Here is a 24,234-nt window from a genome sequence, read left to right as displayed (position 1 = left end):
GTAGTATAAGTCCCTCCTGTGTGCCCCCTAAATGTTTCAGAACAACCTATACCACTGTTTTATAGTCCAATATTCAAAGTGAAGTCTTGCGTAAAAATGAAACTCCAGGTTTACTGTGTTCTTTATGAGCCTGGCAATAAATAATTGATTGATTTATGGTGCCGGTGGTCAGGCAGATGAAATAGCCTTTATTTTGGCTCAAAGGTCACATTCCTGATGTTATTTTAATCGCATGATCTCTTGGGGTAAGTTGACTATAGGTTTGGAACAAAATGTGGATCAAATGTCAGAAAGAAATGTCATTTCATGATGCATATTGAAAGGCTACCTATAATGAGCTGTTGAGTACAGTAGCTCTCGACTGCACACATTTGATGGCAATGCAAGCCGTGTGTCATATTATGTAATGCTATAAATGTATGAACTACAAGTTATACATGATTAACAAACAAAGAAAGAAGCTCTATTTCACCTTTCTTATCAAAAAAGAAAGCATTCTGTAAAGGTGGTTGCACACTTAATTATTACATCTGTAGCACCTTTGTGACCTTTCTCAGTTTATCAACCTCACAGTAAAATTATGCCTGTAACACCTACACAATAATGTCACACAGCAATGTCGATTCTACTGTAGGCTATGATAGACCTACAGACATACAGACACGGGGCGGCGGTGGCTCAGGGGTAGAGTTTCCGGATGGTAACCGCAAGGTCGCCAGTTCGAACCCGGGCTCCCCCAGAGTTAGTGTCAAAGTGTCCTTGAGCAAGACACTGAACCCCTAATTGCTCCTGATGTGCTGGTTGGTGCCTTGCATGGTTTCCGCTGCCATCGGTGTGTGAATGGGTGAATGTAATGCACAATCTATGTAAAGCGCCTTGGATAAAGGCGCTATATAAATGCACCATTTTATATAAGCCAGATGTCCTCCAGTATCCATATGGTACCAATTTCTAAAGATATGATTTCTGCGATGTCTTGCACCGGTGCCCCATTATTCATCTCCTTTCCATTATCTAACACGCTGCCATCACATACTGTACATTTATGGGGAAATACATTTTACAGACACGGGAAGGACGGCAGTCGGCATGCAGCGCTGCATTTCAGGCCTGTAGCCGAGCCGATTAATGCCACTGAATTGATTGATTGATTGATTGAAAAATGTATTAACAGTTTGCAGAATTACAGTACATTTCAAGCACAAACTCAATACAAAGGCTGTTAACTGTGAGTGGACGACCCAATTAAGCATTACACTTGTTTCCAATAGGGTCCACCATGTTCAATTCATCAAAAACATTTAGAGACGTACACATAGACACTTCTATATAGACAAAGGACAGAACAGGAATTCATCATAAAGGAGGTAAAAAGGGAAAAGAAACATATACAGTGAGGGAAAAAAAGGGGTGGGGGGGATTCACGTTCAGCTCCGTTCATTTGTTTGTTTTCCTTGGAGGAGCTGTGTTGGGTCCCCAAGTCGGCTCCGTGTCCGTACCTTGAGTTGGCTGTGTGGCCGTGACCGTCTCTTGTGTTGTCCTTGTGTTGGGTCCCCAAGTCGGCTCCGTGGCCGTACCTTGAGTTGGCTGTGTGGCCGTGACCGTCTCTTGTGTTGTCCTTGCGTTGGGTCCCCAAGTCGGCTCAGTGGCCATACCTTGAGTTGGCTGTGTGGCCGCGACCGTCTCTTGTGTTGTCCTTGCGTCCGTGTTTGAGGGATTCCGATTTTACAGGGGCCAGTTTCGAATTGCAGCCGTCCGTAGGTGCCCTTTGAGAGCGGTTTTGAAGGAGTCAAGGGATTCGCATGTCTTAATGACTGTTGGTAGGGCGTTCCACATTTTGGTGGCATAGGAGCGAAAAGAATTTAGTCCCTTGTTTGTGCCGAATCTGGGTTGTACATGGTTCGTTGCACTCCCTCTGGTGTTGTGGGTGTGGACTTCGTTAACATTAAGGAAGTATCTAGACAGGTACATGGGTATCTTGGTGGTGTATCGAATCTTGTGGACCAGACCCATTGCATTAGAGACATTTCAGAAAATATTTCCGTCAATCTTTAAACATTATACCGTACACGCGACACATTGTGAGCTTGTAGATTTGCTATTTTCAATAGATTTTGTACACATTTTGAACTTGTGAAATGGGACATTCTGCAATATGAGTACTTTTTACTTTTAGTACTTTAAGTACATTTTGATGCCGATACCTTTGTACTTTTACTCAAGTACATTTTCAATTCCGTACTTTTACTTGTAACAACGAAGTAGTTCTAAATTGCAGTATTGGTACTTTTACTTAAGTAAAACAATTGAGTACTTTCCACCACTGCCTCAAAGTGCAGTATACTCGACTAAATGTATACCTAGTTACTTTCCACCTCTGAATGACAGCGTGTCCCTCAGCCTGCACCAGACATCTTGAAATGGTTGTGCAGCTGTTCCTCAACAGTCAGCACTCTGCGTGTGTGTGTGTGTGTGTGTGTGTGTGTGTGTGTGTGTGTGTGTGTGCGTGTGCGTGTGCGTGCGTGTGCGCAGCATCGAGGCCTCCATGCTCAATGAACTCCTGATCTGACAGCACAACATTTATAAACAGGGTGTAGCTTATCACGGCCTTTAACCCGTTTAGACCTGAGGACGATTCTACAAATGTCTTCTACATCCTGACAGTTTTCTGAAAAAGCTATGTTTCTATGTCAGTCGTTCTTCGATTTTTCGAAAATAGCAGACCTACAAGCTTGTAGCGCGCCTCTCGGTGGCGCGCTACGAGCTTGTAGATCTGCTTGTAGGACGATTCTACAAATGTCTTCTAAATCCTGTTTTCTGAAAGAAAACCCATGTTTCTATGTCAGTCGTTCTCAAACAATTTCATGTCAAGGACTCCCAAAAATATATGTAATTGGCCGCTGACCCCCATCTGAAAATATGTTGTTCCAGGGACCTCCCCCCAGAAGCAAAGATTTGAGTTAAAAACGTTTGTTCTGAAAGAATATAATATTAAAGGATTTGCGCCACATTTTCACGATTATTAAAAAAAAATAGCAAATCTACAAGTTCATAGCGCGGCACTCGGTGCCGCGCTATGAACTTGTAGATCTGCTATTTTTCAATAGCTATAGAAGTATAACATAATGCTGAAAACACCAAAGAGGGTTCCCGCCCAGAAGGGGATAAAAGCTTGTCATTTTTCCATGTTGAAGCACAGGAAACACAAGTGACACGCCGTTCCAGAAATTCTGCTGATGTCCTGGTTTCTTTGGGGTTGATTTATTCTGTGATATTTGGCCAAAATAAATAGCTTAACAGTTTAGTGGCCCCAGACGGAGATCACCGTCAAGTTCAAGTTCATGGTCAAGTGCCCCAGACGGAGATTGATAAACGGGACAGAGATTAATGATATCAAAACCGATCGCATCGCTCCACAGCCTAGGAGCGCTTGTTGCCCGATCCTCGGTGTTGCACAACAGTCACACGTCATCGAAAATGTTCCCTTTCTGTTTAGCGGACGAAAACGAAAATCTTAAAACGTTCATAACTGGCGATCTAAATCATCCCGTCTAATTCTGAAAAAAGATCCTGTGTTATAGACGGCGCTCCGCGGTCCAGTCGCTACTCGCGATAGATTTATTCTTACCTCCCGTTGTTGTCGATCGACTCTAGAGTGGTGTGGCTATTGTTAGCTGCTATAGACATTCACAACAACTTCCGGTGCCCCGGTAAAAGTGGTCCGGGCGCTATAAATGACGGGCACATTTTATTAATGGATTAAATAGGTCCGGGCCCTCAAGGTGTTAATGTGGTCCTATAACCCTGGAAACAGAATGGGGTGAGGTGCAGGGCTCGAGCTTCGCTTTTTTTTTGTTCCCTGTGAATATATAACACTCCTCTGAGGTTTCCAATGGCTGAGGATCCTGAGGATGTAATACTGGAAATAAGTGTGCTTAAAGGTCTAACACAAACATGTTACAGTACATTTTCAATATGCATTATTGGCCAATCATGTTTCATGCTGGGTAATTTAACAGAAGTGTTGAGTGAAAGAGAAATTCTACATTTGGGCTTTTGCGCTGCATTTAACCCATTTTGGTTTTTTATGTTATACTTTAGCTATTGAAAAATAGCAGATCTACAAGCTCATAGTGCGACACTCGGTGCCGCGCTATGAACTTGTAGGTCTGCTATTTTTGAAAAATTGTGAAAATGTGACTCAAATCTTTGGATATATATTATTACAGAGTGAACATTTTACCTAAAATATTTGCTCCTGGGGAGGCCCCTGGAACAACATATTTTCAGATGGGGGTCGGCGGCCAATTACATATTATTTTTGGGGTCCTTGACATGAAATATTGAGCACCACTGATATAGAAACATAGGTATTTCAGAAAACTGTCAGGATTTAGAAGACATTTTTAAAATTTCGACGTCAGGCCTAAATGGGTTAACTTCTGTTGAGTGAAATAGAAATTCTACATTTGGGCTTTCTTTTGCGATGCATTTAAAGATGCCACAAATTAGACTGTTCGCTGTTAGCAGTTGTCAGCGATTTTACTGCTGCAACAAGGACATTATGAGAAATGACGGTCCGGTATTTTTCATTTAGAATTTGATAAACAGCACAAGTACGAGTGTGGTTAACCCATTCAGGCCTGACGTCGAAATTAAAAAAAAAAGTTTTCTAAATCATGACAATTTTCGGAAAGATTTGAGGCACATTTTAACGATTTTTCAAAAATAGCAGACCTACAAGTTCATAGCGCGCCACTCGGTGGCGCGCTATGAGCTTGTAGATCTGCTATTTTTCAATAGCTAAATTATAACAATGTTTAAAACACCAAAAGGGGTTCCCGCCCCAAAATGGGTTAATGGTTAATGTGGTTAAACGCTAACGTGACATGGATGCATTCCAGGTCTCAATGGATTAAATGGGCTTGTTCTCGCTTGGCTGTATGTTGTTTTTATTTATGGGGGATATGATATTGTGAGTACAAAGGATTACATTGGAGATTAAAGTGTTTTTTTTCTGGCACAGCATTGTAAATAACGGTCTCCATGTTGCAGTGGAACACCGCAGCTCTGAAACGGTCTCCATGTTGCAGTGGAACACCGCAGCTCTGAAACGGTCTCCATGTTGCAGTGGAACACCACAGCTCTGAAACGGTCTCCATGTTGCAGTGGAACACCACAGCTCTGAAACGGTCTCCATGTTGCAGTGGAACACCACAGCTCTGAAACGGTCTCCATGTTGCAGTGGAACACCACAGCTCTGAAACGGTCTCCATGTTGCAGTGGAACACCGCAGCTCTGAAACGGTCTCCATGTTGCAGTGGAACACCGCAGCTCTGAAACGGTCTCCATGTTGCAGTGGAACACCGCAGCTCTGAAACGGTCTCCATGTTGCAGTGGAACACCACAGCTCTGAAACGGTCTCCATGTTGCAGTGGAACACCACAGCTCTGAAACGGTCTCCATGTTGCAGTGGAACACCACAGCTCTGAAACGGTCTCCATGTTGCAGTGGAACACCGCAGCTCTGAAACGGTCTCCATGTTGCAGTGGAACACCGCAGCTCTGAAACGGTCTCCATGTTGCAGTGGAACGCCACAGCTCTGAAACGGTCTCCATGTTGCAGTGGAACACCGCAGCTCTGAAACGGTCTCCATGTTGCAGTGGAACACCACAGCTCTGAAACGCCGTAAATAACGGTCTCCATGTTGCAGTGGAACACCACAGCTCTGAAACGCCGTAAATAACGGTCTCCATGTTGCAGTGGAACACCACAGCTCTGAAACGCCGTGCAATGCCAAACAGAGAGAACACTGCACTGCTCCAAGTGTTTTAGTGCACTCTCCATCACCAAGACCTTTTATTTCCATGATGGTTCCATCCTGGAGGATAATCTTTCCGGTGATAAAATGGCCACCAACGTAATCAAAAAAGTCAACCAAAGAACAAGATTCCTTTACAGGATCTCCTCCTCACTGGTCAACAAAAACACCTTGAAGACCTTAACAGGAGCCCTCGTACAAGGCTTCTTTGACTATGCATGCACCTCCTGGTACCACAGCACCTCAAAGGCCCTTAAAACTAGGCTCCAGACTTCCCAAAACAAACTGGTCAGGCTCCTACTTGGCCTCACCCCCCGAACCCACCTCACCCCTGCCCACTTTGACAGACTGGAATGGGTTAGGGTCGACGACAGAGTACAGCATCTTGCAATGGGTCTGGTCCACAAGATTCGATACTCCACCAAGATACCCATGTACCTGTCTAGATACTTCCTTAATGTTAACGAAGTCCACACCCACAACACCAGAGGGAGTGCAACGAACCATGTTCAACCCAGATTCGGCACAAACAAGGGACTAAATTCTTTTCGCTCCTATGCCACCAAAATGTGGAACGCCCTACCAACAGTCATTAAGACATGCGAATCCCTTGACTCCTTCAAAACCGCTCTCAAAGGGCACCTACGGACGGCTGCAATTCGAAACTGGCCCCCGTAAAATCTGAATCCCCCCCCACCGCCCCCCCCCCCCTTTTTTCCCTCACTGTATATGTTTATTTTCCCTTTTTACCTCCATTATGATGAATTCCTGTTCTGTTCTTTGTCTATATAGAAGTGTCTGATGACTAAAAAACAATACTACAACATGGCGTAGTGATATAATCCGCTCCCGACCGGGTCATAAACCCGAAATGGAACGGTGCCCTGCAGACTAGACCCCCAGTTGTTGCCCTCTATACAGCAAATATCCTTGCAGAAAATAACCAATTAAGTGTACAACACGTTGCGTTGTGACACGTTGTGATTCAACTCTATTTTCACAGAATGTTTGCCCCCGGAATAGTCCGTCGCACTCAGTCCCGCCCCCATTCATGACAACGAGCGGCCCGGAAGAGAATTTCCCATACATTTTTCCCATAGACGTTTCAGAAAGTATTAATTAATTTAAGCTGGGCGGTGAGGGTGAACTTGGTCATTACATGTACTCCTACGGGCGGGGGCGGCACCTGTCAGCGGGGAGTGTTGGGCGGGAGGAGTAGGTCCGGGAGGCCGGTGGGGGCTCCTCACTGGCAGGTGAGTCAGTATGATACAACAGTATGTCCTCCCGGTGGGGGCTCCTCACTGGCAGGTGAGTCAGTATAGGATAAAACTGTATGTCCTCCCGGTGGGGGCTCCTCACTGGCAGGTGAGTCAGTATAGGATACAACAGTATGTCCTCCAGGTGAGTCAGTAGGATACAACAGTATGTCCTCCCGGTGGGGGCTCCTCGCTGGCAGGTGAGCCAGTAGGATACAACATCAGTGACAACACAGAAGTGTGTGAGGAGGAATCAATTGACATAATGACTACATTGGGGAGAAAACGGGGCTAAAAATAATTAGCTACCCTAAATAAAATAAAAAACCCTATCCTCAGTCTCGCGTAGCTAGCTATACCATCAGAGATCTCCACCTGATAATACGTCTGTGGAAATTCAAACAAACCTACACCCACTATTTTGAAATCCTGATACCATCACATATTGTACTCTTTTGCATTGGTGCTGAAATGCTGTTATTCTTGTACATTTCAGTGTTGTTTGTTTCCACCCGGTTTTCAGCCCCTATACGTTGAATGTAGATGTCACCAGACGTATCAGTGTAGACGGAGATCTGTGATAGTCTGAGCTGCTGAGACCTGGAAGTACTTCAAACTGAATGTCTGGGCTCTTCCACGTAGTCACAACAGGTCTGACTCTGGCATCGCCGCGAAGCTTAATCCATCCTGGGCAGGAACCCCCTTTTGGTGTTTTAAGCATTATGTTATGCTTTAGCTATTGAAAAATAGCAGATCTACAAGCTCGTAGCGCGGCACTCTGTGCCGCGCTACGAGCTTGTAGGTCTGCTATTTTTGAAACTTCGCGAAATTGTGGCGCAAATCTTTGAATATATTCTTTCAGAGCGAACGTTTTAAACGCTGCTGGGAGGTCCCTGGAACAACATATTTTCAGATGGGGGTCGGCGGGGCAAATACATATATTTCTGGGGATCCTTGACATGAAAATGTTTGAGAACGACTGATACAGAAACATGGGGTTTTTCAGAGGTCAGGATTTAGAATACATTTTGTAGAATCGTCCTCAGGCCTAAATGGCTTAACAGAATAAGAGTGTGGCGAGAACTATATCTTCCTCAAGGGATCAGGCGGCCTCAGTTCAGAGCTATGGCTTCTCTGCCACAGCCAAGCTCCCAGTGATTCTTTCCATCCTGGCCCCTCCAGTCAGCAACCATCCTTCCACAACGCCTGCTTTTCCACCTTGTATCTCCATATTTCATATGTTTTCTCTTAATGTTTTTTTCATGAATTCATAATGTTATACTTTGTCATGTGACAGTGTCACGCAAAAAAAGAAAGAAGGGAAGAAGCATATAATTGTATCTAGAAGCTCACGATGTGTCGTGATGTGACGCATTGTGAGCTTGTAGATTTGCAGTTTTGGAATGCATTATATGAATGGTGCAGCCACTCCATTGCGTAGCTATGTGTGTCCCTGGCTGGCTGTACGTGTCCCTGGCTGTGTCCGAGCACGTAAGTAGCGTTTTTTTTTCACCACCAAGTGTCACTGTTGCGTAGCCTAACACGCACGCACGCACGCACGCACACACACACACACACACACACACACACACACACACACACACACACACACACACACACACACAGTACAGTACAGTACAGTACAGTACAGTACAGTACAGCACCACTCAGTTCAGACGGGTCTGATTTTTTTTTTTACATTTTGGGAAATCTTTGAAAATGTTTGCCTATAATTACATGCAAATGACAATTAAGGGACCCCAGATAGAAAGTGACTGAGACTCTTTGTGGGTTTTAACTAATACAAAAATATGAAAGAGATCTATGGAGAAAATGGGTAATAAAGGGGTGTTTTGGACATACAGCATTTTGTTACAGCAATATGCTACAGCCTTCACATCCCACATGCACAGTCCATAGAGTGTTACATAATTGTATTATGTTAAGATAATAATATAATATAATATAATATAAATATAACCATATTTTATATATTATATTTATCTATATGGCCTGTTGCCATGTGTGGGAGGAGACCTACCTGTTGCTACGCCGCGCCTCCAATCAAGCTGGACCAATCATCTGCCTGTCCCTCTACTACTTAACAAGTGTTGGCACCTGTGCTACACACGGGCAGTGTGTAACAGTTTGCAGTAGCTGTGTAGTGTGCATGCTGCCATTGCTGTCCAGAGCATTTGTCTTTTTGGGGAATATTCTTTGGGCCACTAATAAAGTGTTGGTGCGTCCTCAGTGAAATACCCTCTTAATTGTTTCAGAAGTTATGCTTAAACTGTGGAAGTTGCAAAGGTCAGTACTGCTATTCAGCTGAGTAAAATATGAAAGCCTGCTTATTGTAAAAGCCACCTTTTGGCTAGGTGAGTCAGTGCAGCCAGAGTGGGCTAGCCTTTATACTTTTTGTAATCCTTTTCATTTCTTCAGTTTGCTATAGGCAAGCCAGTTCTTTCTTATTTTTAAAGGTGAGGATAAGATTATTTTTGATTGTTTCTATTTTGTGCGGGAACCCCTTTTGGTGTTAGCATTATGTTATGCTTTAGCTATTGAAAAATAGCAGATCTACAAGCTCCTAGCGCGCCACCGAGTGCCGCTACGAGCTTGTAGGTCTGCTATTTTTGAAAAATCGAAGAACGACTGACATAGAAACATAGCTTTTTCAGAAAACTGTCAGGATGTAGAAGACATTTTTAGAATCTGATCTCAGGTCAAAATGGGTTAAGTTGCTCCATATTATTTTCATTGTAAAAGAGACTTTGCTTTATAGGTTTGAAATAGGTTTAACATTCTGTAACCTTGTACCTTAACATTGAAAAAAGAGCCTATAATAAAACAAAAACTTCACTTGCCATCTATATTGCATCCTTTACCACCCCTAGACATATAAGGATTGTAATATAGAGATACAACTTCCTAAAGTCACTCTACTTTTCAATTTATTTGATTCTCTGTAACAAACTGCAGATGGTATGTCCTTCTTCTGACCATCTGCAATAGAAAGGTAATTTATAATAATTGAATCTCTTAACTTCTGGCTTAGGATGAATACTTGTGCATTAGGCTGTAAGTCAGCAGAGTTTGGGATCAGCTCTGCAGTAATAGCGGTCTCATGTTCATGCCTACCAGTGCCATCCATTAAACTGCTCTTTATCCTGGTTGGTGTCTTCGCTTGCCTCTTGGAACTGAGCCCAGTCCTCTGAAAAGCCCCTGCAAGTCTAGGTAATTTAGAGCTGAGGACGATTCTACAAATGCCTTCAAAATCCTGACCAGTTTTCTGAAAAACCCCTATGTCGGTCATTCTATGTCGTTTCTATGTTGGTCATTCTCAAACATTTTCATGTCAAGGACCCCCAAGATTATATGTAATTTGCTGCCGATCCCCATCTGAAAATATGTAGTCCCAGAGACCCCCCAGAAGCAAACATTTGAGTTAAAAACGTTCACTCTGAAATAATACATATTCAAAGATTTGCGCTACATTTTCACGATTATTTTTCAAAAATAGCAGACCTACAAGCTCTTAGCGCGGCACCGTGCCGCGCTATGAGCTTGAAGATCTGGTATTTTTCAATAGCTAAAGTATAACATAATGCTTAAAACACCAAAAGGGGTTCCCGCCCAGAATGGGTTGTTAACCGTGTATAATTTTAGTGAACTCCACCTCATAGTGAGGTTATAATATGCTTTGTGTTTGCCAGAGGGCAGCAAATATTTGACTCTCCATTTGCAACTGCTTCACTGGTTCAGGAATTGATATATTGTGAGTGTGACTGTTGTAGAAACCAAAGGGAAAATAGCAGATCTACAACTACAAGCTCACACATTTTTTGCATTTTTTTTGCGTGACATGAAGTAGGGCATTTATTTATGATAAAAATATAAGTGATACAAGGTTTCTGCCCAACAGTGATGACACACCAAAAATACAGAGACACTTAGCGTCAGGGACACAGTCTCACATAAAAGACACATTTTGTGGTGGAATGTATAGTGTTCAGCAGTCTGATGGAAAAAAAATTTTAATAAAAAGTCTACTTGCTACTCATTATGAATCCAAACATCGGCATACTGTAGTAGTATATGTCTCAAACATTTTCATGTCAATGACACCCAAATTGATATACGATATTAAGCCACAGACTCATCGCACAAGGTTTGGTGACTGAAAAGTTGAAAAGGTTTGGGAACCACTGGCTTGGACTACTCATGCATAGAAGGAAGCATGCGGTCAGTCGTTGTCGTCGTCCCCCCCCCCCCCCCCCCCCCCCAGGTTGGCAGAGGAAGTGTAGCGCCCAGGATTACATTAGATAATTGACACTGGGTGAAAAAATGGGTTGCAAAATTGTGGGATAAAAATGATAGAGAATAAGAGGTTAAACTGTGTCTCATTTTGCTGACCCATCGTGAGCCCCCAGGCCCCACTTTGAGAACCTCTCTGATATATACAGTAGTACTAATGGATCGTACCATACTGTACCTCTCTGATATATCACATTTAGGCCTGACGTCGAAATTAAAAAAATGTCTTCAAAATCCTGAATTCTGAAAAACCTCATGTTTCTGTATCAGTGCCAGTGGTGCTCAATATTTCATGTCAAGGACCCCAAAAATAATATGTAATATGCCTCCGCCCCCCCATCTGAAAATGTTGTTCCAGGGACCTCCCCAGAAGCAAAGATTTTAGTTAAAATGTAATAATATATATTCAAAGATTTTCAAAATTTTTCAAAAATAGCAGACCTACAAGGTCATAGCACTCGGTGCCACGCTATGACCTTGTAGGTCTGCTATTTTTCAATAGCTAAAGTATAACCTAATGCTTTAAAACACCAAAAGGGGTTCCCGCCCAGAATGGGATATAGTAGAACTACTAATGGATCGTGCAGCCCGGCAGACAGTAGACATTCGATATCCAATTATATCCAATTTGACATCAGCGATATCAATGCACCATATGGTTGTGCCAAGATAGTGAGTAATTATTGGACACATGTGTCTCATCATGGGGGAGGGTTTTTTTTCAGAATAATATAGGATGAATTACCTGTAAGTAAGCATGAGGTTTATAGATTATTGATCTAATGCTATAAAGGCTGCTCTGCACATGAGAACTATAGATTATTGATCTAATAAAGGCTGCTCTGCACATGAGAACTATAGATTATTGATCTAATGCTATAAAGGCTGCTCTGCACATGAGAACTATAGATTATTGATCTAATGCTAAAGGCTGCTCTGCACATGAGAACTGTATAGATTATTGATCTAATGCTAAAGGCTGCTCTGCACATGAGAACTATAGATTATTGATCTAATGCTAAAGGCTGCTCTGCACATGAGAACTATAGATTATTGATCTAATGCTATAAAGGCTGCTCTGCACATGAGAACTGTATAGATTATTGATCTAATGCTAAAGGCTGCTCTGCACATGAGAACTATAGATTATTGATCTAATGCTATAAAGGCTGCTCTGCACATGAGAACTATAGATTATTGATCTAATGCTATAAAGGCTGCTCTGCACATGAGAACTATAGATTATTGATCTAATGCTATAAAGGCTGCTCTGCACATGATAACTGTATAGATTATTGATCTAATGCTATAAAGGCTGCTCTGCACATGAGAACTATAGATTATTGATCTAATGCTAAAGGCTGCTCTGCACATGAGAACTGTATAGATTATTGATCTAATGCTAAAGGCTGCTCTGCACATGAGAACTGTATAGATTATTGATCTAAAGCTAAAGGCTGCTCTGCACATGAGAACTATAGATTATTGATCTAATGCTAAAGGCTGCTCTGCACATGATAACTGTATAGATTATTGATCTAATGCTAAAGGCTGCTCTGCACATGATAACTGTATAGATTATTGATCTAATGCTAAAGGCTGCTCTGCACATGAGAACTATAGATTATTGATCTAATGCTAAAGGCTGCTCTGCACATGAGAACTATAGATTATTGATCTAATGCTATAAAGGCTGCTCTGCACATGAGAACTATAGATTATTGATCTAATGCTATAAAGGCTGCTCTGCACATGAGAACTATAGATTATTGATCTAATGCTAAAGGCTGCTCTGCACATGAGAACTATAGATTATTGATCTAATGCTATAAAGGCTGCTCTGCACATGAGAACTATAGATTATTGATCTAATGCTATAAAGGCTGCTCTGCACATGAGAACTATAGATTATTGATCTAATGCTAAAGGCATAAAGAACTTCGGACTGACTTCTTTGCTTGTTCTGACTTCTTGTTTGTGCCTTCATTGCAGAATGCTAGAATCGGAGCGGCAGGGGCGGTATTGCAGTCGCTGTATCGCACTGTTGTGACGAAAAGAGAGTTGAGCCAGAAGGCAAAGCTCTCTGTCTACCGAGCAATCTTCGTTCCTACTCTCACCTATGGTCATGAAGTGTGGGTCATGACCGAAAGAATAAGGTCGCGAATACAAGCGGCCGAAATGAGTTTTCTTCGACGGGTGGCTGGCATCTCCCTTAGAGATAGGGTGAGAAGTTCAGTCACACGAGAGAGACTCGGAGTAGAACCGCTGCTCCTTCGCCTGGAAAGGAGTCAGCTGAGGTGGTTCGGGCATCTGGTTAGGATGCCTCGCGGGCGCCTCCCTAGGGAGGTCCTCGACGCACGTCCCACTGGGAGGAGACCCCGGGGCAGACCAAGGCGCAGTTGGAGGAAATACATCGACTCACTGGCCTTGGAACGTCTCGGAATCCCCCAGGAGGAAGTCACTAATGTTGCTCTGGAGAGGGAAGTCTGGAGCACTCTGGTGGAGCTGTTGCCCCCGCGACCCGACTACGGATAAGCGGTTGAAGATGGATGGATGGATGGATGGATGGATGCTGCTGCGTTTTATCCTATAGTCGTGTCCCTCTTTTGAGCCGCATGCAATGTGACGCGTTGTGAGCTTGTAGATCAATTATGTTTCTGTGCAGACATTTGGTGTAGAGGATATAATATAGAAACCTGTGAGACTCCAGTCAATGAAGTACAGTATATACACACCCACAAGTACTGTTTTGGGTGAACTACTCCTTTAAGTGGTGATGTTATACACATTCTCACTCAATTTTGAGCGTTTATACAGCGGTAAATGATATTAACAAATATTGTTCCATCAAACTTGATTCAGGTTATGTGGTTTGTAACTGTCATCACTTCCCTGTTAGCATAGGACTATACAATTGCTTTTATGCTACCACAATATTTTGCATATAGTGGTCACGACATTTATATGTACATGTTATCTCTTTGGTATGTTCCATATGGGTGTGTCACATATACTGTCATATTATTAGATTTTCTGTATACCCTGAAATCTTGAATAAACAAAACTGTGGAAAAAAAAAATATATTGTTCCATAGTCTCATGCATATTGGTCAGATGCTCCCGTTAATGCCACCATCACTGGAATGTGGCCGTTTTTATTCCCAATTGGTAAAATATAGGTTGACACAGCCGCTATATAACACTCGAAGAAACAGTGGACGTTTAGCCCCGTGAAGCAACCCCCAAGCGGGCCTTTAGATAGATGGTGCAATGTCCGCTTCTGCCAACTCCGCATTATTCCAGACTGGAATAGTGCGGAGCTGATTTACTGGAATTTCCAGTAAATCATCACGTCCTCGTCAAGGGACATCCCGTCGCTCCCCAGACGCCTGACACATGGTCACATCCGTCCTAACTTGTCACACGTGTGAAGGGAGTAACACCGCATCGTACGCGTCCATGATGTGTCACATGATCTCAACGTTCAATTTGTTCTGCAAAGCATCAGTGCTGTCGCCTCACAGCTAGAAGGTCCTGGGTTCGATTCCCGCTGCTGGGGACGCTGTGGGAGCTGGGGGGCGTGTTCTTTCCTCCACGTCATCAGTGCCCATACCCGAGGCAGGGTTGGCGAAAAGGCCTTTCTGTGTGGAGTTTGCATGTTCTCCCCGGGTCCCCTATAGGGTAGGTACCATCACCAAAAACATGCAGTAATCCAGGTCTCTAAACTGCCTCCCCCTGGCCAGCCGGGGCGCCTGATGGAGGGGAAAGGATCTGGTCGGAATAACGTGTTTCTTCCACGCGCTACGTCCGGCCAGGGAAACTCCCCCCTGGCAGGTGAAAAGACGCAGCTTGGACTCCTCATGCATAGAAGGGGGCATGAGGTCAGTCCGCTGACCCCCTCAGGTTGGCAGAGGAAGTGGAGCGCCCAGGATCACATTAACTGGGTGGAAACATGCAGGGTTGCAAAATCGTGGGATAAAAATTATTGAAAAAAAATAAAAGCATCAAAATTGTGCGCAGTCCACCTATCTGGCCACTTAACGCGGTAGCCATTCGGTTGCCATGGTAAGTGTTCAGATGGGTGACCATCTCATTTCCGAGCAGTGTTTATTTTGATGGTGTTCCAGCTTGGATCAATGGAATTAAGATAAGAGGGTGACATAGTGGCTCAGGGGCCAGTAGAGCAGCCCAATGGGAACCATGAGGTTCCCTGTTCCATCCAGGGCTCCCCCAGAGTTAGGGCTCCATTTTCGTCACCGCTAAACCCTTTATCCCTAAACTTCTTTGCCTTTTTTTTTTTACTATTTTGCAAAACATTTTTGAATAGTTAAAATGGCCAGTCTACAAGCTCACAACGTGTCAATGTAGATTGGCTAGTTCAACTATTCAAAAATGTTTTTCAAAATAGTAAAAAAAAAAAAAGGCAAAGATGTTTAGGGATAAGGGGTTTAGCGGTGACTAAAATGGAGCCCTAAGTGTCCTTGAGCAAGACGCTGAACCCCTAATTGCTCCCGATGTGCAGGTTGGTGCCTTGCATGGTTTCCTTTCCTCTACCATCGGTGTGTGAATGGGTGAATGTAATCAATGCACAATCTGTAAAGTGAATTGGATTAAGGCGCTATATATAAATGCACCATTTACCATTTAGATAATGGTAGAACTTTACAGTAAGTCCCTATTCATTGGTTCTCACAATGACAACTAATTTTCTTCTCAAGAACATGACACAGCAGATTCAGAATTAAATGATATAGGAGGAGGGATATTGTGTGTGTTTGTAAAAAAAAAAAAAAAACACGATTATTGTTGTCTTGCATGTGAAAGTGTGAAGTGAAATGGGAGCTGTCACTGCTCTGTGTTTCAGAACCTGAGACACTTGGATCCCCAGACATAAATAAATCTGATCATAGCACATTTCTCCTCCAGCCCAGGATTCTGGAGCCGTTGCAGATGTTGCTATGAATACAGTTGTGTGTGATGTTACTGTACTGTATACTGGTGCTTGTTATGGAAATAACATTTGAACTGGCTGCCGTATAGGATTACACACACAGCTTTTGCAGAACGCGCAAGTGTTGCTGGACATGAATTGTTGCGCTTGCACTTTGGCATACATACACATATGGGAATGTTCTCTTTTAAGTGGTCCCCTGATACGAGCTCAGTTCAAACTCATCTGTGCTGTAATAATAACTACAAAATAAACTTCAGTGCTTGCATCTTGTGGGTGTAATTGTTTACCATAGTAGTACACAGGTTTCCAAAGTGGGGGCCAATAGGAAATGAGAAGAAATAAAAAAAGAGAAAATACATACATACATACATACATACTGTGTGTGTGTGTGTGTGTGTGTGTGTGTGTGTGTGTGTGTGTGTGTGTGTGTGTGTGTGTGTGTGTGTGTGTGTGTGTGTGTGTGTGTGTGTGTGTGTGTGTGTGTGTGTGTGTGTGGTGTGTGTGTGTGTTTCTCCTGTCAAATTACTGTTAATGTATCAATAAAAGCAAAATATATCTTTAGGAAAAAAAGTTACAACTGACCGTCTTCATCTCAACCATTATCTTTTTAATTGACATTTCACCTGTTGAAACCTGTTACATTCCTTCACACATGCTCTGTGAGTCGGCACGAGGTATCAAGCAGTGGTGGAAAGTACTTTTACTTAAGTACTGTACTTAAGTACAATTGTTTGTATTTTGTACTTTACTTGAGTATTTCCAATTTCCAGTACTTGTACTTCTACTCCACTACAGTACATCTCAGAGCCAAAATTTTTACTTTTACTCCTACTGCAATTATTTGAAAACCTTAGTTAGTCTGGTTGCCCAAAGGGCAACCAGACTATAGTACTTGTAACACTTTATTATTTTACTGGAGTAATTTTTATGTGCTACTCCTCCCACAGTTTTGACTGTACGCACTTGAGCCATATTGACTGGCTTCATCGGGAAGGATGTGCTTGTATTTTTTTAAGAGAAATGTTGTATAGTTTAATTGATATTAATTTATTAGTGAATAGAATTTCCCCATTGACATGAATGGGAAAATGCGCAGAGGGTAGGTTCATAATAATTACTAAAATTAATTAACTTATAATGTTATTGGTCGGCCTCATGGTGGCGCTATAACAGCCCACTTTACGTTTTGGCTTATAACTCTTGAACCGTAGGTCGTAAAATCATCTCCCCATATAGGCCACGCCCATTTGCGTCATGATAGATTTTCCGCCATTTTGAATTTTATCCGAAACACACTTTTTGCTCCTCCTCCTACAGATTTTGTCCAAATCTCACAAAAGATGGTACACATGATCTCTGGACCTTTCCGATTAAAACACCATCGGCAGAATTTTGGTAGTGCGTATCGTTCGGCCGTAATCGTCGTCCGAAGTTAGTAGGAGGGGCCTATATCACAAAAAATGCCATAAATCACGAACGGAATGTCCAATCCATCCCAAATTTGAATCACATGTCCGGGGTGGTTTAATCAACCAAAAGACAAAAGCAATTCCATTTTCATCTATAGGGGGCGCCGCAAATGCGAAAACTTTAACCATTTCTCGGAAAAACATGATTTTTTTGGGGCATAAATCCCCTCTGAATTACTTACACATGATCACAGGTGTGACTTTAAATTGTAATTGGCTGGCAATATTAGTGGAAGGGGCATATGTAAGCCACTGCGGCAACCACACTTTGCAATTTTTTAAAATTGCGACCTTTCTAGTTACTAGTTACTTTGGTGATTTTAATGTTGATCAGAAAACATACATTAACCACTTCAACCCTATACATTTCGGCCATTTGAAAATAGCCGATCTACAAGCTCACAATGCGTCGCAACGTCACATAGGCTACATCTGACTTTGAAATCAGATAAGGTGAAAGTAATGAATATCCGTCTGGCAACCCAGAGGTAAATGTGTCAAGCTCCGCAGAGTACATACCACGTAGCTCTGGTCCATAGCTCTAATGTGTTTCATTTAGAGCTATGGACCAGAGCTACATACCACGTAACACCCTCCCAAGTAATCAGTAATCACCCCATATGAAGTCATTTTGAATCCATGATGGATGAGATGTTCTACGACCACCATTGCTGCTCTAAATGTTTTGCTAATGGCAACGTTGTGTTAGCTCTCACTACACATCCATCATTTCTGAGTGTTGCTTGTGTGGGGAACAGTGTATGTATGGGAAGGCCTTTAAACTGGTCTATAGGCTATAGGCTTGGCAAACGCAACACAAACTCCGCAAGGAAATCAATCGAGTAGAGATAATTTTCTTGAGATGCAGGATACTGTTTTGGCCTCCATCAGCAGAAAAACAGTCTATGTCATTGCTATCTGACACTGCCAGCGAGATATCTGAGAAAGCATCATGAACCCTATGGGTGCAGAACCCCAGCAGACTTCTTTGTTTTAATGGGCTGTTTTTGAATTGATCTGTTTATCATACAGTGCTGAGGTTTTGCTCCTGCTTTCGCTACACATGCCTGTCATTCCTCAGAGCTGTGCTTAAAGCATGGAATGTAGCCTATACTCAGAGACGATACATATTGTATTGCACGATAACGGCAGGTAATTATTTATACTGATACAATTTTCATTGGGTCTCTAACTCAGAGAGTGTACAAATGGAACCAAATGGACCCGTACACTCTCAGAGTTAAGTTAACTTTGATTTTACAACATACATTGGGGTCACATAGTTAGAAATGGGGGACCGTAGCCTAATTCAGGTCAAACCGGAGGTCCTTGAAATCAAAATGGTTGAAAATCAAATCACTGCTAGAACCGTGAAAATCTTCTCATATGGGGGTCCTTGGCATGTCTTTTCAAATGGGGGTCCGCGGGCTAATGAGTGTCAATTTGGTGGTCATTGATTGAGATACTGTACGCCAGTGGTTCCCAAACTGTGGTGCGTGCACCCATTGTGGTGCGCGAGCGCCTTCTATAGGGGGTGCACGACATGAAAAGGCATGGTGCTATGGTTTTATTTTAAATATATTAACATATTATGCCAATATATGGCAAGCATATGCAGAATATAGCCTATCCTGCCATATTCAGGTTCATATATGTGCATATATGTGGATAAATAGGAAATATGTGTGTGTCTATATAGCTTATGCAGTTTATATTTCCATGTGGGGGGGTGCGTCAGCTAGGTCAGAGGGTAACTGGGGGTGCATGGCCTAAAAGGTTTGGGAACCGCTTTCTTTCTTTCTTTTTTTTTTCGTTCTGTTTAAAATAGTTTAGAAGTGTTTTTTTTTTAAACAAATTAAGAAATAGACTGAGAGAGATAAACAGAGTAACAAAAACAAAAAATACCAAAAACCAACCACACACGCAAGAAGGAAAAAACTCCAATACAATCAGTATCGGTCGGTATACAAATCAGCTCAAGGCCACACACATCATCCAGGCAACAGCCAATCAGGTTGTGTGTGGGGCCAGATGGTAACTGCAAGGTTGCCAGTTCGAACCCCGTGGGCTCCCCCAGAGTTAGTGTCGAAGTGTCCTTGAGCAAGACTCTGAACCCCTAATTGCTCCTGATGTGCTAGTTGGTGCCTTGCATGCGGTTTCTGCCGCCATCGGTGTGTGAATGTGTGTGTGAATGGGTGAATTGATGCACAATCTATGTAAAGCGCCTTGGATAAAGGCGCTATATAAATGCACCATTTAACCACCAAATATGTACAGCTCTCCATTGTAGGCTGAACGACTCCTCTGTGGTTCTGGATAAAGCTGTGCTCAGCCAGAAAAATGGGTCTCTGAGTCAAACACTGTGATCTTGTTTGTTGTGGTCCACTAGGCCCCGCCCCGCCCTGTTTGTTGTGGTCCACTAGGCCCCGCCCCGCCCAGCCCCCCAAAAGCAAACATCTTTGTCCCGATGATGGTGGCAGTCTTCCATATAAAGACGTCCACATGTGCCATGCACAAACACAGATCCTGTTATAGACGGCTCTCTCGTGTCAGGTCGAGCCACAAATTATGTTCAGATGAAACGGTGCAGTGCTTGACCCGAGAACACAGGGTCCATTTGGTGTTGTTCCATCTCAACATATGTTTCCAGTCCTTACAACCCCCCCCCCCCCCCCCCCCCACCCCCCATTTCACGGATAGAAGAATGCTGTCGAAAAAGATAAGACATATCAAGCTGACCAAGAAGTCGTGAATCAAGTGTCCTCCTCTTCATCGTATGACGTATTATTGTATCAACCTGTGCACCACATGCTCCATAAATTATATCCTGTTCTATATTAGGCCTACCTGGATGAAAATTCTGCGCGATGCAATATGTTGCTTTTGGGGTGGAAACCTTGTGTGTCCAAAAAAGTGTTACTTTTAACCCTCAAAATTAAAAAAAAATCTTCTAAATCCTCCAGTTTTCTGAAATAAATATTTTCACGATTTTTCAAAAATAGCGGACCTACAAGCTCGTAGCGCGCCACTCGGTGGCGTGCTATGAGCTTGTAGATCTGCTATTTTTCAATAGCTAAATTATGTTATGTTTAAAACACCAAAAGGGTTCCCGCCCAAAATGGGTTGGGAAAGAATAACGTAATCCAATGAATCCAATGTAGTTATTATTTAGTCACAAGCTATAGCTAATGTTTTTCATTGGTTACATTTTCATGAAACCTGCAGTGCACTGCTTTTGTGTGACATATTCTACACCAAAGTATAGTTTATTAATTTACGGAAGAAATAAAACAACATAGAAAGTACAAATATTGGAGATGCAAGGTTTTCACTTAGTTTTAGTCACATTTTAGTCACCTGGAATGTATTAGTGTTAGTCTAGTTTTAGTCGACTAAATGTCATGCAATTTTAGTCGACTTGATTTAGTCGACTAAAATGTGTTTTTGGCGGGCCTTGATGCCATCGTAATGTTAGATTTTATACGATCTACAAGCTCACTTGTGACGCGTTGTGAGCTTGTGAGATTTTTCGTCTTAGTTTTAGTCGACAAAAACAACATACTGACAGCAACCAATACATTGATCTCTTTTTTTTTGCGGAGAGAGAGGGTGTCAGCTCGATAAGACCCCGCTTACATGAGAGTTGTAATATTGTAACTCTTAGCAACAGACAAAAGTGGCCCCACTCATTTTGCTCCGCTGTACGCAAATTAGTACTGCATGATCTGTTCCAGGCTCCCCTATTGTTGTGTCGGCCAAACATGTCCTCTGAATAACTCTCGTAGCGATGTGATGAGTGCTCCTCCGTGCAAATCCACAACATCATGCAAAGAAAAGCACAAAGCCCCCTTTTGTTATGATAAGTCAAAACACATCGTTTAATGTCACACCCTTTTTGGATGAAAACAAAAGATCTGATCGTTTTCGTATATCGTGGGCCAAGTTATTTTTTCCCAGAAAAAAATATGCAACATAATCATTATTGTTGGTTCCTCTACTATACACGCTCACAATGTTGTGAGCGTGTATAGAGTGGATCGGCTAATCTATTTATGAAATGTTTTTGCACTTTTTTTTTTTTTTTTTTTTTACTTTTGAAAAAGGAAAAATAAAAACATATGCCTGTATGAAAGGCACTACATCAACAGTACTACAAGTAAAAGTACTCATTGTGCAGAATGTGCCATTTCACAAGTTCAAAATGTCTACAAAATATATTGAAAAACTAGAAAAAGTGCCCTTCTGGGCACAGGTCTCCACCAGGAGGATAGGAGTGTGTGTGATGTTTGGCAAAATGTTTAGGAGCAATATAAACATGTTTTTTTGTTTGTTTCTTGCAACAATTTTCTTCATTTTGTTGAGGAAATGCAGAGCCAGATCACTCATAGCATCTCTGAGGATAGAATTCTGGATGAGCAGGACATGTGCAGCATTGTGTACAAAACGGGCTATACTACTCCTGAAAACTTTGGAAGGCAATCTTAGCTAATCAGTGCATGTAGAATCTGATAAATCCAACAGGCTCGTCTTGATCACATGACTACAGAGATCATGTGTACCGATTTGCGTGAGATTTGGATGAAATCTGTGCGACTAACATAAACAATGTGTTTTGCAGAAATCGGCCTCATGGTGGCGCTATAACCGGCAGATGTTGAGGGATGCAGGGAAAATGTTTTTCCATGGCCTCTAGGGAGTGCACATACATAAGTTGTCGATACAGTTATAGGTAAAAACAGGAATTGGCCTGTTATAGCGCCACCGTGAGGCTGATTTGGGGGGAAAATAGTGGCATGTCGTCCTCGGCCTAGTGGAAATGTGCGTGTATAATTTCATGGAAATTGGACACTGTTTGTGATTTGTGGCATTTTGTTCGAAACGGACCAATAATGTGAGTTTTGGAAGCCAATCTTAGCCAATCAGGATGGAAGATGGGATATTGTGCAGATCTGTGTTGATCACATGACTATGGAGATAGTGTATACCGAATTGTGTGATGTATGGATAAAATATGTACGAGTTATCTACAGAAATCTGTTTTGCCTAAATCGGCCTCATGGTGGCGCTATAACAGGCCGTTGAGGAATATTTGGGGCAGAGGTTCGTCGTTGGCATCCAGGGAGTGTGTGTGCAAAGTTTGGCATGGATCGGGCCAACGGTGCCGGAGATTAGCTGATAACGGACGGACGGAAGGACGGAAGGAAGGACACACACACACACACGGACGGAGTGCAAAACATACTCTCTCCCAGAGTATTGGACTCGAGACTCGATGACTCGACTCGAGTCCGACTCGAGTCATTGATTTGACGACTTGCAACTCGACTTGGACTTAAGGGTAAAAACTTGAGACTCGACTTGACTTGGAAGACAATGACTCCAGACTCGACTCGACTTGAGACAAGCTGACTCGGACACCACCATCAAGTGTCACTGTTGTGCAGCCTAACACACAGAGGCCAGGGAGGAGAGCTTGTACAGTACAGTACAGTACAGTACAGTACAGTACAGTACAGTACAGTACAGTACAGTACAGTACAGTACAGTACAGTACAGTACAGTACAGTACTCGACTCGACAATCTTGTGACTCGACCCGACTTGACTTGACATAACCTTGTGACTCGACCCGACTTGACTCGACAACCTTGTGACTCGACCCGACTTGACATAACCTTGTGACTCGACTTGACTTGACTTGCCCACAACAGAAAAACTTGAGACTTGCTTGAGACTTGGACCAAATGACTTGCTACTCGACTCGGACTCGGATCGGAGGGACTCGTGCAATTGTCTGCTCTCTCTCTCTCCCCATGCCATCGGCCTGGTGGAGACAATAATACAAGCTCACAATGTGAGCTTGTAGATCGGCTATTTTCAAATGGCCGAAATGTATAGGGTTGAAGTGGTTAATGTATGTTTTCTAATAAAAATGTAAATCTCCAAAGTACCTAGTATAACTAAAGTTTTCAAATAATTGTATAGTGGAGTAAAAGTAAAAATTTTGGCTCTGAGATGTAGTGGAGTAGAAGTACAAGTACTGGAAAACCCCTAACCACTGCAGTCTGGTATGGGTGTCAGGAATAGTAACTACAGGGATGGCTATACTAAAGGCCTAACTAAAACTTCACACATGTTGGATGTTGGCCGAATACACTGCAACCTGCATTCACTCACACTTAACACCCATAAACCCTTTAAAAGGGTTCAGGGAATGACCTGTTGGGTCGTTACCTCTGCCCCGTTAATATACCCCTTTAAAAGGGTTCAGGGAATAATGCACCTGTTGGGTCGTTACCTCTGCCCCGTTAATATACCCCTTTAAAAGGGTCCAGGGAATGACCTGTTGGGTCGTTACCTCTGCCCCGTTAATATACCCCTTTAAAAGGGTTCAGGGAATGACCTGTTGGGTCGTTACCTCTGC

The sequence above is a fragment of the Electrona antarctica genome (genome assembly GCF_951216825.1).
Source record: "Electrona antarctica genome assembly, chromosome: 5".
Taxonomy (NCBI): Eukaryota; Metazoa; Chordata; class Actinopteri; order Myctophiformes; family Myctophidae; genus Electrona; species Electrona antarctica.
This window is presented reverse-complemented; position numbering follows the sequence as displayed.